This window comes from Glycine max, chromosome 2 (assembly GCF_000004515.6).
Source record: "Glycine max cultivar Williams 82 chromosome 2, Glycine_max_v4.0, whole genome shotgun sequence".
Lineage (NCBI taxonomy): Eukaryota > Viridiplantae > Streptophyta > Magnoliopsida > Fabales > Fabaceae > Glycine > Glycine max.
Window position 1 is genome coordinate 45,206,880 of NC_016089.4, and position 12,698 is coordinate 45,219,577.

At 30.2% G+C, this 12,698-nt stretch overlaps 1 non-coding gene across 1 annotated transcript; it reads right to left on the bottom strand.

Annotated features, from left to right (window-relative positions):
• Window positions 1-12,295: 12,295 nt before the first annotated feature.
• On the bottom strand, window positions 12,296-12,369 carry TRNAN-GUU (transfer RNA asparagine (anticodon GUU)). The gene has a single exon. It is a non-coding gene; the product is annotated as a tRNA-Asn (tRNA).
• Between the last annotated feature and the right edge of the window lie 329 nt (window positions 12,370-12,698).

Below are 12,698 nucleotides of genomic sequence, written 5' to 3' on the forward strand. Positions count from 1 at the left end.
GGAAAGTTTCAACCGCAGGTTGAAAAAAGTTTGAAAGCTTAATAAGTGCAATCTTATGATTCTTCAGCATGCCTCAATGGCTTGAAACTAATTAATCTTTTTTCTCTTCACACGCATTGTAGTGTTGTGGAAGCACCAGATCTAGGAAATATGGATATGGATACTACATGTCGCATGAGTAATATGATATAATACAGACGCAAGGCTATACAACATATGGAACCAAATATAAAATTAACATAAAAAAAACAAAGATCTTAAATTAAAACCAAAACAGTAATACTCCACTCAGTTTTTTTTTTTTTTCCGGTAAAAAAATTATAGGATGCACATTAGGGGTATAAGATGGAGTTTGGGAGGTATCTATATAAAAAGGATACATGTCCAAGTACAACAATCATTTTGAAATGTCTACACTTCCTTGCCTCTCTCACCTGGGAAAGTTAGTTGCCAGATAGGATAAATCCTTTAGCTAATATTCAAAATATCAACATATAGAATCTGTTTGCAAATGCTAAAATATTAAATTTTACGAAAATCGAGTACTTTGTTATTTAAGTTTCACTTATAGGCTTCTAGTAGTTGAGGCTATAAGATCTATCTTAATACCCCATCTTTTTTTTTTCTTGAATCAGAACCAACTACCAACACATCAACTTCCAACTTACATTCATGGTAATGCCATATGTGACTCACATTAAAAATAGTCCCAAGTATGATATCTGTCGCACATTCCAACCAATTTCATAACCAGCCCATGTTAATTGGTTTTATGAGATATCTGAGCAGTATAGAACTAACAATCTGCTAATTAAATCTTGATTGATCAGTGAATCAATATTTAACATTTTGTCTGTTTCAAAATATTAAATTATCAATACGATGAAAATAGACAGAAAATACAAGTGAGGATGTTACAGTACGCAAACACCACGAATACGTGCACGGATGCACATATATAATATTCTTAATTACCTATTATTTTAAAACATAATCTTATATCACAATTTTAATTATTTACCATAAATATAATATAATTTATTTATTTAAAAACAAATATAACAAGCCTATCATTTGAAGCACGATCAACTTTTAAATAAAAATATAGAAATCAAGTTGTGTCACTAATTTTTTTAAAGATTAAAAAAATGAATATTAACTATTTTAAATATTAAAAAGGAATAACACACTCAAAAGATTAAAAAAAGGAATAACACGTATACAACATGTAGCACCCTCATTTTTGTGGCACCCTCTACCCCAACATACATATTTATATAATATCGTATATGAAAATACAAAATTAATTAAAATTACTTTATTCAATAAACATAAAAGAGTGCAGGTAAAAGGTTCACATTTACATTAATCACCAAATTAAAAACTTATCAAATAAGAGTATAAAAATATCTTTGACTCAAACCAAGGTCATCTAATTTTTACAAAAGGAAACAAGTTAAACAGTGAAAAATAACATAAATAACATGTTCAAAACATTATGCAAATATTACAGAAACCTATGTCCCAATTTCACATCATATTAGAGTATTGTATTCTAACGTCCTTTAGCGTGAAGTTCTCTATAGTTATTCACCTAATCATCTGCTCTCACGAACACAAAGTTTGAGATCATCACAAGATTCAAACACAAATAATTCACAGGGAGTGGGTTATCACATTCCTAACTAATAGAGAGAAATGAGACAACATAAATGTATATATCATATAAATGAAATACAACTTACTTCAATACAGCTCACGTCATTCCATCATTTATCGTGTAACATCACATATCAACACTACACATTTTACACATTTTTACATCATTCATGTACTGAAGGATCAAAACACAATGTCACTCAACCAATCAATATCGATCAGTACACAAGCGTTATGCAACAAATATACTAAGACTCAATTCTATATGCAATATGGTGTCTAAGAGTACATGGCAAGACAAACCACACATTGGTAAGTCAGGTCACTCTCACTAGGTAAAATCATAAGGAGACCAGTCAAGGTCACTCTGTTTTGCGAGAACGCTCCAACCAAATGAGATCAACATAAGTTTCAAGGAACATTCAAACCGAGTGTATTTACTCTTAAGGCCTACACTCCGAAGAGTCCATCAAGGTCTCTCCATTCTGATTCAGGTCTAACTCAAAAAATATTAACACACAACTCCTCAATTATTCTCAAAATAATTTTAACTCATTGCGTCTCAAAGTGATTAAACTCGCCGGGTTCCCATAGTGAATCTCATTGCAATATTTGTCGCCCTTAAAAGGTCTTACCGTCGTGTGATTATACGATTCATAGCCCACACCTCAATGCACACAACATCTCAATACACATATGTGATTTCATAATTTAACACATACTCAACTTGTTACTTACACATAGTTCATCACACTTCCATGATTTCAACACAACACATTATCATGTCTCATGCATTATATACATCTCACACAATAATAATATTAATATGTTATACGCATATGATTAAATCCCTCGAATAATTTCATATAATCATATCAAAATCAAAGAAATCAAAATCATAGATCAAAAACATGAAAACATCAAGAACACTAAATTTTATCAACCAATTCGCATCAGGATATCAATTGACTCATCAAACACAACAATCTCATAATTATAATCATAAAGGAAGAATCACAATACAGTAAACATCCCAAAATAAATCCAATTTGATCCTCAAAGGATCTATACACATGTTCATTCTAACCCCAATTGTGATAAACTCATCCCTTACATCTAAGCGGGCTCACGTGTATAGTCTGACAATGATAGCGGCGTCTCTAGCAGTTTCCTAAGATTCCTCAAGATTTTCCTCTGGTTGCTCTGCTAGGGTTTTCAAGCGTTAGAGAGAATGAAAAGAGATTGGAGTCTTCATTTCACTATATCCATGCAAGGGATATTTCTCTCAGTGTGGACATTATTTTGCAAATCCCAATGGTGGGAATATGAGAAAACGAGTTTCGAACCTGGTGTTCAAATTCCACAACGATCCAACGGTTAAAGAATCTAGGATCGTAGTTTTACGGGGATAAGTTTGAGTGTATGCGAGAAAAAGAGAGTACCGTGTGAGGGACATTGCTCTCACCACATACATTATTTCCAAAATACCAACGGTGAGGATGTGAGAAAATGAGTTCTGAACCTGATGTTCAAATTTTATTATTTTATAAAAAAAAATATTTTACTTCCTATCAAATGAATAAATAAATAAAATATTCTTTTTTATTTTCTTTCAAACCATTATTTTAATTAATAAAATTATTTCTCCTTATTTATTTAATTACAAAAATCTCATTTTTTTTAAAACTCTATTTATTTTTAAATAAAATCATTTGAGGTTGAGGAATTTGAGGCCTGTGGCCATGTGAAAGAGAGAAAAAATTGTAATATTTCTGCCAAACATACATAAGGTAACCCCAAATACCACTTGTCATCTCTGATGACTTCCAAAGGACCTCTTTAATTTGAGGCTTTAAATCATCTCCAATATCTAGTTATGTAAAGACATGTTGCAAAAACCATCAGGTACTTGATTAGATTTAAGGGTTTTCCAATCTCTAGAAGCAAGATAACTGTCTCTGAAAAGGAGCAAATTCCACATCTATTGTCCATAATAAAGCCACAAGCCCGACTCTTTACATTAGACTTTAAACCTCCTTGTACCAGAGTCCATAGCAGGGGAACATTTTAACTCTTTCGGGGCCCTCCCACCTCCATATATTGGTCCAATTAAAACCAGTATCTATCTGATTGGACTATTGCTTCATGCACTTTCCATGTTGCTTACTACACTTCCTTTGAATGTAAAATTACATTCCAAAATACATTTTATCTTTTCTTTCAGAATAATCATTCCAAAAGGTTAAAAAACATTCCAGAAAGAGTGCACGAAACAACAAAGGATTACAAGAAGCAATAACCATTTGTCCCCCTATTTTGTTGCTCCAATTTTATTGAAGTAATTTTATTTTTTTAAAAGGAAAAAGTATATTAATATATATAATCAGAAACTGTCTGTTCCTTGCAAGGAGTACAAGGAAACAACATAACAAAAAACAGGGCAGTAACCTAGTACACTCCCTAAAACCTCTCTAAATGAAGTATTTAATTCTCAAAGCATCCTCTCGGGTTAATACACCAAGAAGAGAGAGAGAAAAAAAAAAACAGGTTTGACACCAAATCTATATACATCATCCAATGCCACGATATCACCTTAATATGTGTTAGCTTCTTCTTAGCCGAAAAACATTTGTTCCTAAAAATAACGGAATTTCTTGTGAGTCCGATGCGCTAACATGTCGCAGGCCACACCATATATTTCATCCGTTTAACCTTTTTCCCCACCAAACATCTCCCTATTTGCACATATAATTGTTGTATATCCCGCTGCATAACAAAAGCAATGTCCAGCCATCTAAAAATCGCTTCCCACACCCCAGAGATAACACGACACCCTCTAAACAGATGATTACAATCTTCACTGGCTTCTTTACAGAAAACCCAAGATGAGTGAAAATTGCATACCAGGACCCCTCTTTTGTAACTGGTCACTTGTTGGTAGTCTATTTTGAAGTAGTCTCCATGAGAAAATTAGCACCTTGGATGGAGCTTTACATTATCAAAATCTTCTATATATTACTGTGTTTGTTCGTTCTTCCATGGACCTTACATGAATTAACCTAATATCGATCCAATCTATGTTCAAGTCAAGAAAAGTTAGATATTCCAAATTGTTACAAGAGCTGGGGTTGAATTACTCTTAGTATGATGCTTTGTCTTTAATTAACTTGTGAATCAAGAGCATATTAGAAAAATTGTCACGGTATAAATGAAAGATTCAATTATATTATCTAAAATAATGTAAAATTTAATATGATACTCTAATTTTTATTAATATAAAAGTTTTTAAAATGAATATTCTTTATCAGAATGAAAAATATATTTGAGCTTTTTTATTTTTTATTTTTCAGGACAACTTAAGAGAGAGAATAATATTTCAAGGATGAAATCGGTGGTTCTTTAAAAAAATATGGTTAGTTATTGGAGTTTTGTTTATCTGATTTTGATTTTTAATATTTTATTTTTATTTCATTTTTTCTTATTTCTTACATATTTTTTATTTTTACTTTTAGTTATCTATAAACAATTGGGTATTCACATTTTGTTTACATTATGATTGCAATAAGTAGATACTTTTAGAGTCATTTGCATTTGATAAATGTGAAAACAATATTAATCTTATTTTTATAATAAGATTATGCTTCTTAATTATTTGACAAGAAATAAAGGATGTTCAATTTTATTTGTGGAATTTTGCAAGCAAATTCAACATAAAAATGAATAGTATTGTGAAAATTACCAACACAAAACATAGAAGGATGGAAAGACAACTTCAATATAATGATAGTAACAATATTTATTTTTGAACTTCATTTAAAGTCCGGTTAAAACAAATTAATTGCCACAATTGCCACCAAATCCTCCAAATTGGAGAACATATCCAAGCGTTCCTTTGTATCCATAGTAGTCAACACCATAACAATTAGGTTTGTCTATGAAACTATGTATTTGATAGTTTTCAGGTTCATAATTTTGTCTAAATGCATTCTGAAATGAGACAAACATAAAATAACAAGCACGTCTCAAGTTTCTATCAAGAAAATGTTCAGATCCCATTGGAGGATTAAGAGTACCAAGAAGAATTCTTGTTCTCCCACCCCACTTGATCCGTTGAGACCATGTTGAAACAATATTGTCGGAATATATCCAATGCCCATATGGTTGAAATATAACCACCAGTTTTTGGTCAATGGGTCCTAAAAACATATATAAACTATTGTTAATGTATGATTGGTAATTTAAAATAAATATTAATCCCATATGAGTTTGTATATAATTTTATCTTTCCTACAATGAAATTTTTTATAGCATGAACATGATCTGAGAAATAGAAATGTCATAGCCAACAATCTCTCCACTATAGGTAGATACATCGGTTAAGCGTCCACCAAGGTAATTTCCTTTTCTAGTTTGAACAAAACCTAGGCATCGAAGATTATAGCATCCTATCTTCCTGAAATTATTTGGCTGTGTCATTTTTTAGCATCACATTAAGTTTTTAGGAAATGAAACATGTAACATCCCAAAAATTAGAATAATGAGATTAATAAGATAAATAAAAAAATAGTTTTCTTGTCAATTTATAGAATGTATACATCCACCTAGCTTATAGAGAAAAGAGAGAAGGGAGATAAAAAGTAATAGAAGGAAGAAAAAAGGAAAAGAGAGAAAAAAAAAAAAAAAGTCTTCACCCATTACCTACACCTAGAACTTCTTAGTGAGTGCATGAGTGCATCACCTATCTTGTTTTCCATTTGTAATATCCCATTTTTTTTGTGAAATAAATTAAAAAAAGATTTTTCATTTAAAATAAAGAGTTTTAGAAAAAAAAATATGAAATTTTTGTAATTAAATAAATAAGGAGAAATAATTTTATTAAAATAATGGTTTGAAGAAAAATAAAAAGGATATTTGATTTATTAATTTGATAGAAAATAAAATAGAGTATTTATTTATAAAATAATAAAAATAAAGAAAAATAGAGTAAATAATAGGCTAAGAGTACTTAGCTATAAATAGAGACATGTTAGGTCAGTTTTTAGATTGACGATAATATCTGCGTTTTTTCTCTCTTTCAATTTCGTTTTCTCTTCTCCTACTCCCAAAACCCCTCTTTTTTTTGCATACACTCAAGCATGTCTCAATAAATTGATGATTTTGGACTCTTTAACCGTTTGATCGTCGTGAAATTTGAACATCAGTTTTGAAACTCATTTTCGAACATTCTCAACATTGGAAATTGCGTAAAAATGTTAGATGTGACAGAAATTCCCTTTGCATCGTAACTTTCTCCTTTCCCACAGAGACCCAAAACTTGTCCCAGTAAAACTACGATCGCGGACTCATTAACCGTTTTATCGTTGTGAAATTTGGACACCAAGTTAACAATTCATTTCTGCACATCATAACCGTTGGGATTTTCAAAATAATGTTTTGGGGGGTAGAAATACTCATTGCATGCAAACAGTAGAATGAAGACTTCAATCTTTTTTCATTCTCTCTAACATTTGGAAAACCTTATTAGAGCAACTAGAGAAAAAGCTTGAAGAATGTCAGGGAACCACTAGAAATGTCGCTATCACTACCGGAACACACGTGAGCCCGCTTAAAGGTAAGGGATGAGTTTATCGCAATTGGAGTTGGAATGAACATGTGTAGGAATCCTTATGGGGTCAAATTGGGGTTTATTTTGGGATGTTTATTGTATTGTAATTCTTTTTGTATGATTATGTGAATTGTTTGAGGGATTTTACTCCCAGTGTTGTGAGAAACATTTTTGTATGATTTTTTGTGTTTTGGATAAGATTTAGCGTAATAAATAATTATATTGAGATCATAAAATTGTGATTGAAATTGTGTATAAGTGATAAATTAAATATGTGATGAATTGTGGGATAACATGTTGCTTTGAAATTATAATATTGTTATTGAGATTGAGTATATGTGCAAAGTTGAACATGTGTTAATTTGTGAGATACACGTAAACATATGATGGTAGATTGTAACATTATGAAATGTGAAAAATACTTGTTATGAGCTATGAATTATACAATAACTTGACCAGTGTTTACCTTGAGAAAAGTGTTTATGTGCGGTGTTAAAGGAAAAATGTAGATTTCCTTGTTAAGAACCAGTGTTAAATTGTAGCGCAATGTATTAAACGTGTTTGAAACACGAGTGTAAGCTCATGGGTATTGTATAATTCATGAGCAGTATCTGTGTGTAAAAAAATTGTTTTAGGGGTTTGAGTGCTCCTTTAAGCCTATGTTGATCCCATATAGTTGGAGTATTCTCGAAAAACAGAGTGACCCTGACTGGTCACCTTATGATTTTACTTAGTGATACTTTCTTGACATACTCATTGTGTGATGTGACTTGTTATGTACTCCTAATCCCCCCAGGGTGGCTTTTCACTGACATGGTACCACATTGCATATAGGCTTGAGTCTTAGTGTATCTGTTACATAACGCTTGTATATTTATTGATATTGATTGATTTAGTGATATTGTATTTTGATCTTTGAGTACGTGAATGATGTAAAAATAAATGAGACGTGTTGTGGTTTGATGTAATATTACACGATAAAGTGGTGGAATTACGTGAGTTATGTTTAAGTAAGTTGTATCTCATTTACATGATACGTATATCTAGTTGTCTCGTTTCTCTCTATTAGTTAGGAATGTGATAACTCACTCCCCGTGTGTTATTTGTGTTTGAATTCTGTGATGATCTTGAATTTTGTATTCGCGGAAGCAAATGGTTAGGTGAATGACTATGGAGAACCTCATGCTAGAGGACGCGAGAACACAATGCTCTGATAGGATGTGATATTCAAGTATAAGTTTCTATATTAATTGCATGAAGTCTTGGACAACCTTGTTTGAGCCGATATGGTTTTATTATTTATTTAGACAAGTTTTATTATGATGCGAGAAAAATAAATGTGAGCCTTTTATCCTTTTGAAAGAATTTTATTTAAATGTGTTTTAAGAACTTTTAATTAATTATAATTTCTTTTCCTTTTATTATTATTACATATATGTATGAGGTAGAGAGTGTCACATCATTTCCATTTAGTTTTTGTTGGTTGTTACTCCTTTTTCCCTTTGATTTTGAATTTTTGTATACAACTCATATTTGGGGAAATGTTGATTTTTTAATTACTTGCATGATTGATGAGTTAAAAGAAGGGTTTTCATGTTTAAGGAAGTAATACTTGAGCATTCATTGGTGTTTTGATAGGTGAACTAAGTGCATATATGCAAATCTTCCTTTTTCATCTTGTAGATTGTTGCTTGAGCTAAGCGTAAGCCATCCCAGAGCCCATGGGTGGGTTATGTGTTGTGGCACTAAGTGCAAAACCTCCATATAGCATGTTTTGCATAAAATGCTAAGTGCAACACCCTTAGGTGCACCGAGCACAAGAAATCCAAAGTACATGCTTGGAACTTTTGTGTAGTGGAGTTGAACATCATCTAAGTGTGACACTACTAGAGTAATATATTTTTACTCAAGTAGTTACTTTCAATATTTGAACTTTTTGTCCATTTATGACTACATAATGATAATAAATGCCTATATATGAATGAAATTCTTCTTTGGTGAAACAAGGGTAATTACCCCTTCAATCACCAAAGGATGACAAGAGATGGAAGTTAACAAGATAAACATCAATACAACTTTTATATACCTTTTTTGGCAAGGAAAGGATTTTCGTCCCCTTAGGTCCTCCAAGAGCATTAAGGGAACAATAATGACAAAAATAAGATGGACATCTCTTAAAAAAATTGAGCTCAATTCAACCGCAAGATAGAAAGAGAAAAAAAATATAGACAACACATACAAAATTTTAAGATTTATGTCAAGGTGCTTTTATTTAAGCATTTTTTCAAGCAATACTTCAAATTAAGTTGATCACATAAACAAAAGTTCCATAAAATTTATGTAGTGATGACATATATGTTTAAATTGTTGAATATTAAGGCACTCATTGAGATGTTGTCTCATTAGTTTCAGTTTCATGTTCCACACTAAGCAAGTTTGGAGTGACCATGTACCAAGAGTGAATTTAGTTTGATATGATTCTTGTATCTTGTTAGGCTTACTTTTGAGGTATTTGCTTTGTATTTTTTTTAGTTAGGGACCTCTATGTTTGGGGATTCACCCTTTGCATGTATATAATGCTATTTTTGAAAAACATGTGTGCACAAGAAATGTTATTCTCACATAATGGTTGTCATATACTTATGATTTCATTATCCTTTAGAGTTTGATGAAAATTTATTGTAATATCCTCTAGGTAATGGAAAATAAGATTCAACTGGAGCAAAATTGAAAATATTTAGTATTCGTATAAACAAATTTCCCAAGTGTTTCATTTCTATAAGCTAAGCAAAGATAAAAAAAGTTAATGATATATTTCCTTACCGTCCATGATGCATAAGTATGGCTGTAATTATCACCATATAAGTGTGGATGCACCTAATACCAATGTGAGATTAATTAAGTATTGTTTTCTATATCATCAAAATGATAACAATTAAAGAACTTGCATATAATTTTTTGGAAAAAAATTATAATTAGAACAATTAAAACTCACATGCCATCCAGTTGAGATTTTGTTAGTAGCATTTATCGGCCCATTTTGAACCCATATATTTGAAGTGGAGATTTGATCCATTCTATTAACTCTTGGATTATAAATGTTATTTGTTCCACTAACTCCTTAGTAAGAACCAAATTGTGATAAAATGGATACTTTTGCAAGCTACCAAATTCAATATATTTAAATAACTAGTCAAATTGAAAAAAATATGTGATGTAATTTATAAAAATAAACTACGAACATTTGAAATTTAGTTGTACTAGAGATCTTACAAGAATACTTTGAATTTCATTAGTCATGATTTCATTATTTAATAATGATTTTTCTCAAATGAGATAATCTTTTGTTGGTCTCAAAATAGGAACACTCCCCGTCAAGCATAAGTCCTTATTATCGAGCCCTAATATCAATCTAGCTAGTGAGTTCTTTACATTTATTTTTTCAATTGAGTTTTAAAAATTGGGTTTTCTTTATAACTAAGGAAAACAATAAAAATAATTCAATTAAGAATAAATATAATAAAAAAATCTTGATCATAATTGATATAGTATTTATTATCGAGCCCTAATATGGTATTTATATAGCATTTATTATGTATAGCATTTTTATTTATCATAATTGATATAATAAATATAAACCGGAAATTCAATGATAATAAATACTATATTGATCATATAATAAATATCTATTGTAAAAGAATTTAAAATGAGAAAGTATTTAAAATAAATTACATAAATTTTCTTTGAGGTTTGGAAAAATTACAAATACCTCCTCTCCATTTTCAAAACCTACAAATATCCCCCTAATTGTTCTAAGCTTTACACAAACCTCCCCTTACTCACTTTTAACCAAAATTGTTTCCAAAATTCTCTCTTCAACCTTTCAACAACTAAACTTTTGGAAAGAAAAAAGAAAGAAAAAAGAAGTAGATCATGGTTTAAATCCAATGTTCTCCCCCACCAATGACTACTGCATCGCTCAAAACATAACCTTTGCCCTTATTAACATCAGTTACACTAACCTTGTCTCTATCTCCTCCTATGGCAACAACAACCCAACCCCTCGCCCCTCCAACACACCTTATTTGGCACCTACGTTTCCTCTATAACAATGTGATTTTCATAATATTTTATTAAGTGTCTTAATTAGATTGCAATAATCATTAAATTAAATTAAAGTATTTGTAATTAATCCATTAATTATAAGGTGATGATTTGTTATGTTTGTATATATGATTATGATTACTTATGTGAAAATCTAGTTTTAGGGGTGAAGAGATAGAAGCCAATTGTGTTACTTTAGTTTTTTGGAAGATTTTTTCTATGGAAGTTTTTTCATAGTAGACTTTGTGATGGATTACCTGATGTTTTAAACAATATCTACTCATGTTACTAATAATATGTCCGATCCATTGAGTAACTTAGACCCAAACAAACCTTCGAGTCATGATCTAGTCGATCTGGTCTGTCCGATTTTTTTAAAACACGAAACACTGATAAAACTTTTAAATTCTAATTAATTTTAATTATTTTTTATACGGTAAAAAGTAAAATACCTCACACATATTTCAAACCTCGTAAAGAGTAAAATATATGATTTTTAAATATAAAAACTAAAAGGTAAGGTTCAAAGTCTAAAAGGTAATTAATCCTTTATATATCAAAAGTAGAAGAAAGGAGATTGCGAATAAAAGAATATTTTCATTTTTGTAATAAAATAATTTGTAATGAAAAAATAATTTATAAAATATATTGAAGGTAGAAGAAAGGTGAACAGAAACTCTTTCCTGTACAAGAATAATCCTATGATTAACTAAATTAAAAAAAATCACGAGAATTATTAACATAATCAAAATAATAATTTTTCTAAACTAAAAATGTCATTTCTGATTTATCTATTAATATTTTTATATCACATAATAATTTTGTTAAATATGTAACAATTCGCTTAATGTTCTTTCAACGCAAAAAAGATTACAACAAGGTCATTAAAAAATATTTTAATTTGTTATTCTATTTAAGCAACTAACACGCTAGAAGGAGGGCTTGAACCTCCGACCTTGTGGTTAACAGCCACACGCTCTAACCAACTGAGCTATTCCAGCTTTTGCTTCTTATGTTGCATATAATATTTAAAAACAATTTTATGAGGAAATAACCAACTTTTTGTTGTTGCTTCAATTGCTCTCTCTTTGATTATAAGTTTTTTCTTGTTTAATTATAAAATTTATCTCCCTATTTTGTTTATTTCACAAAATCAATTTTATATTTTTTTAATTAACTATTTAAATCTCCTTATATTTCAAAATACACTATTTTAGTCCCAAGAATTTATTTTAATTATTGACTGTTAAATTTTAAATGTTGACTAGACTAAAAAGTTGATCAATATTTTCTTAGAAAACAAGAACTTAAAAAAATCTTGAGTAAGGAC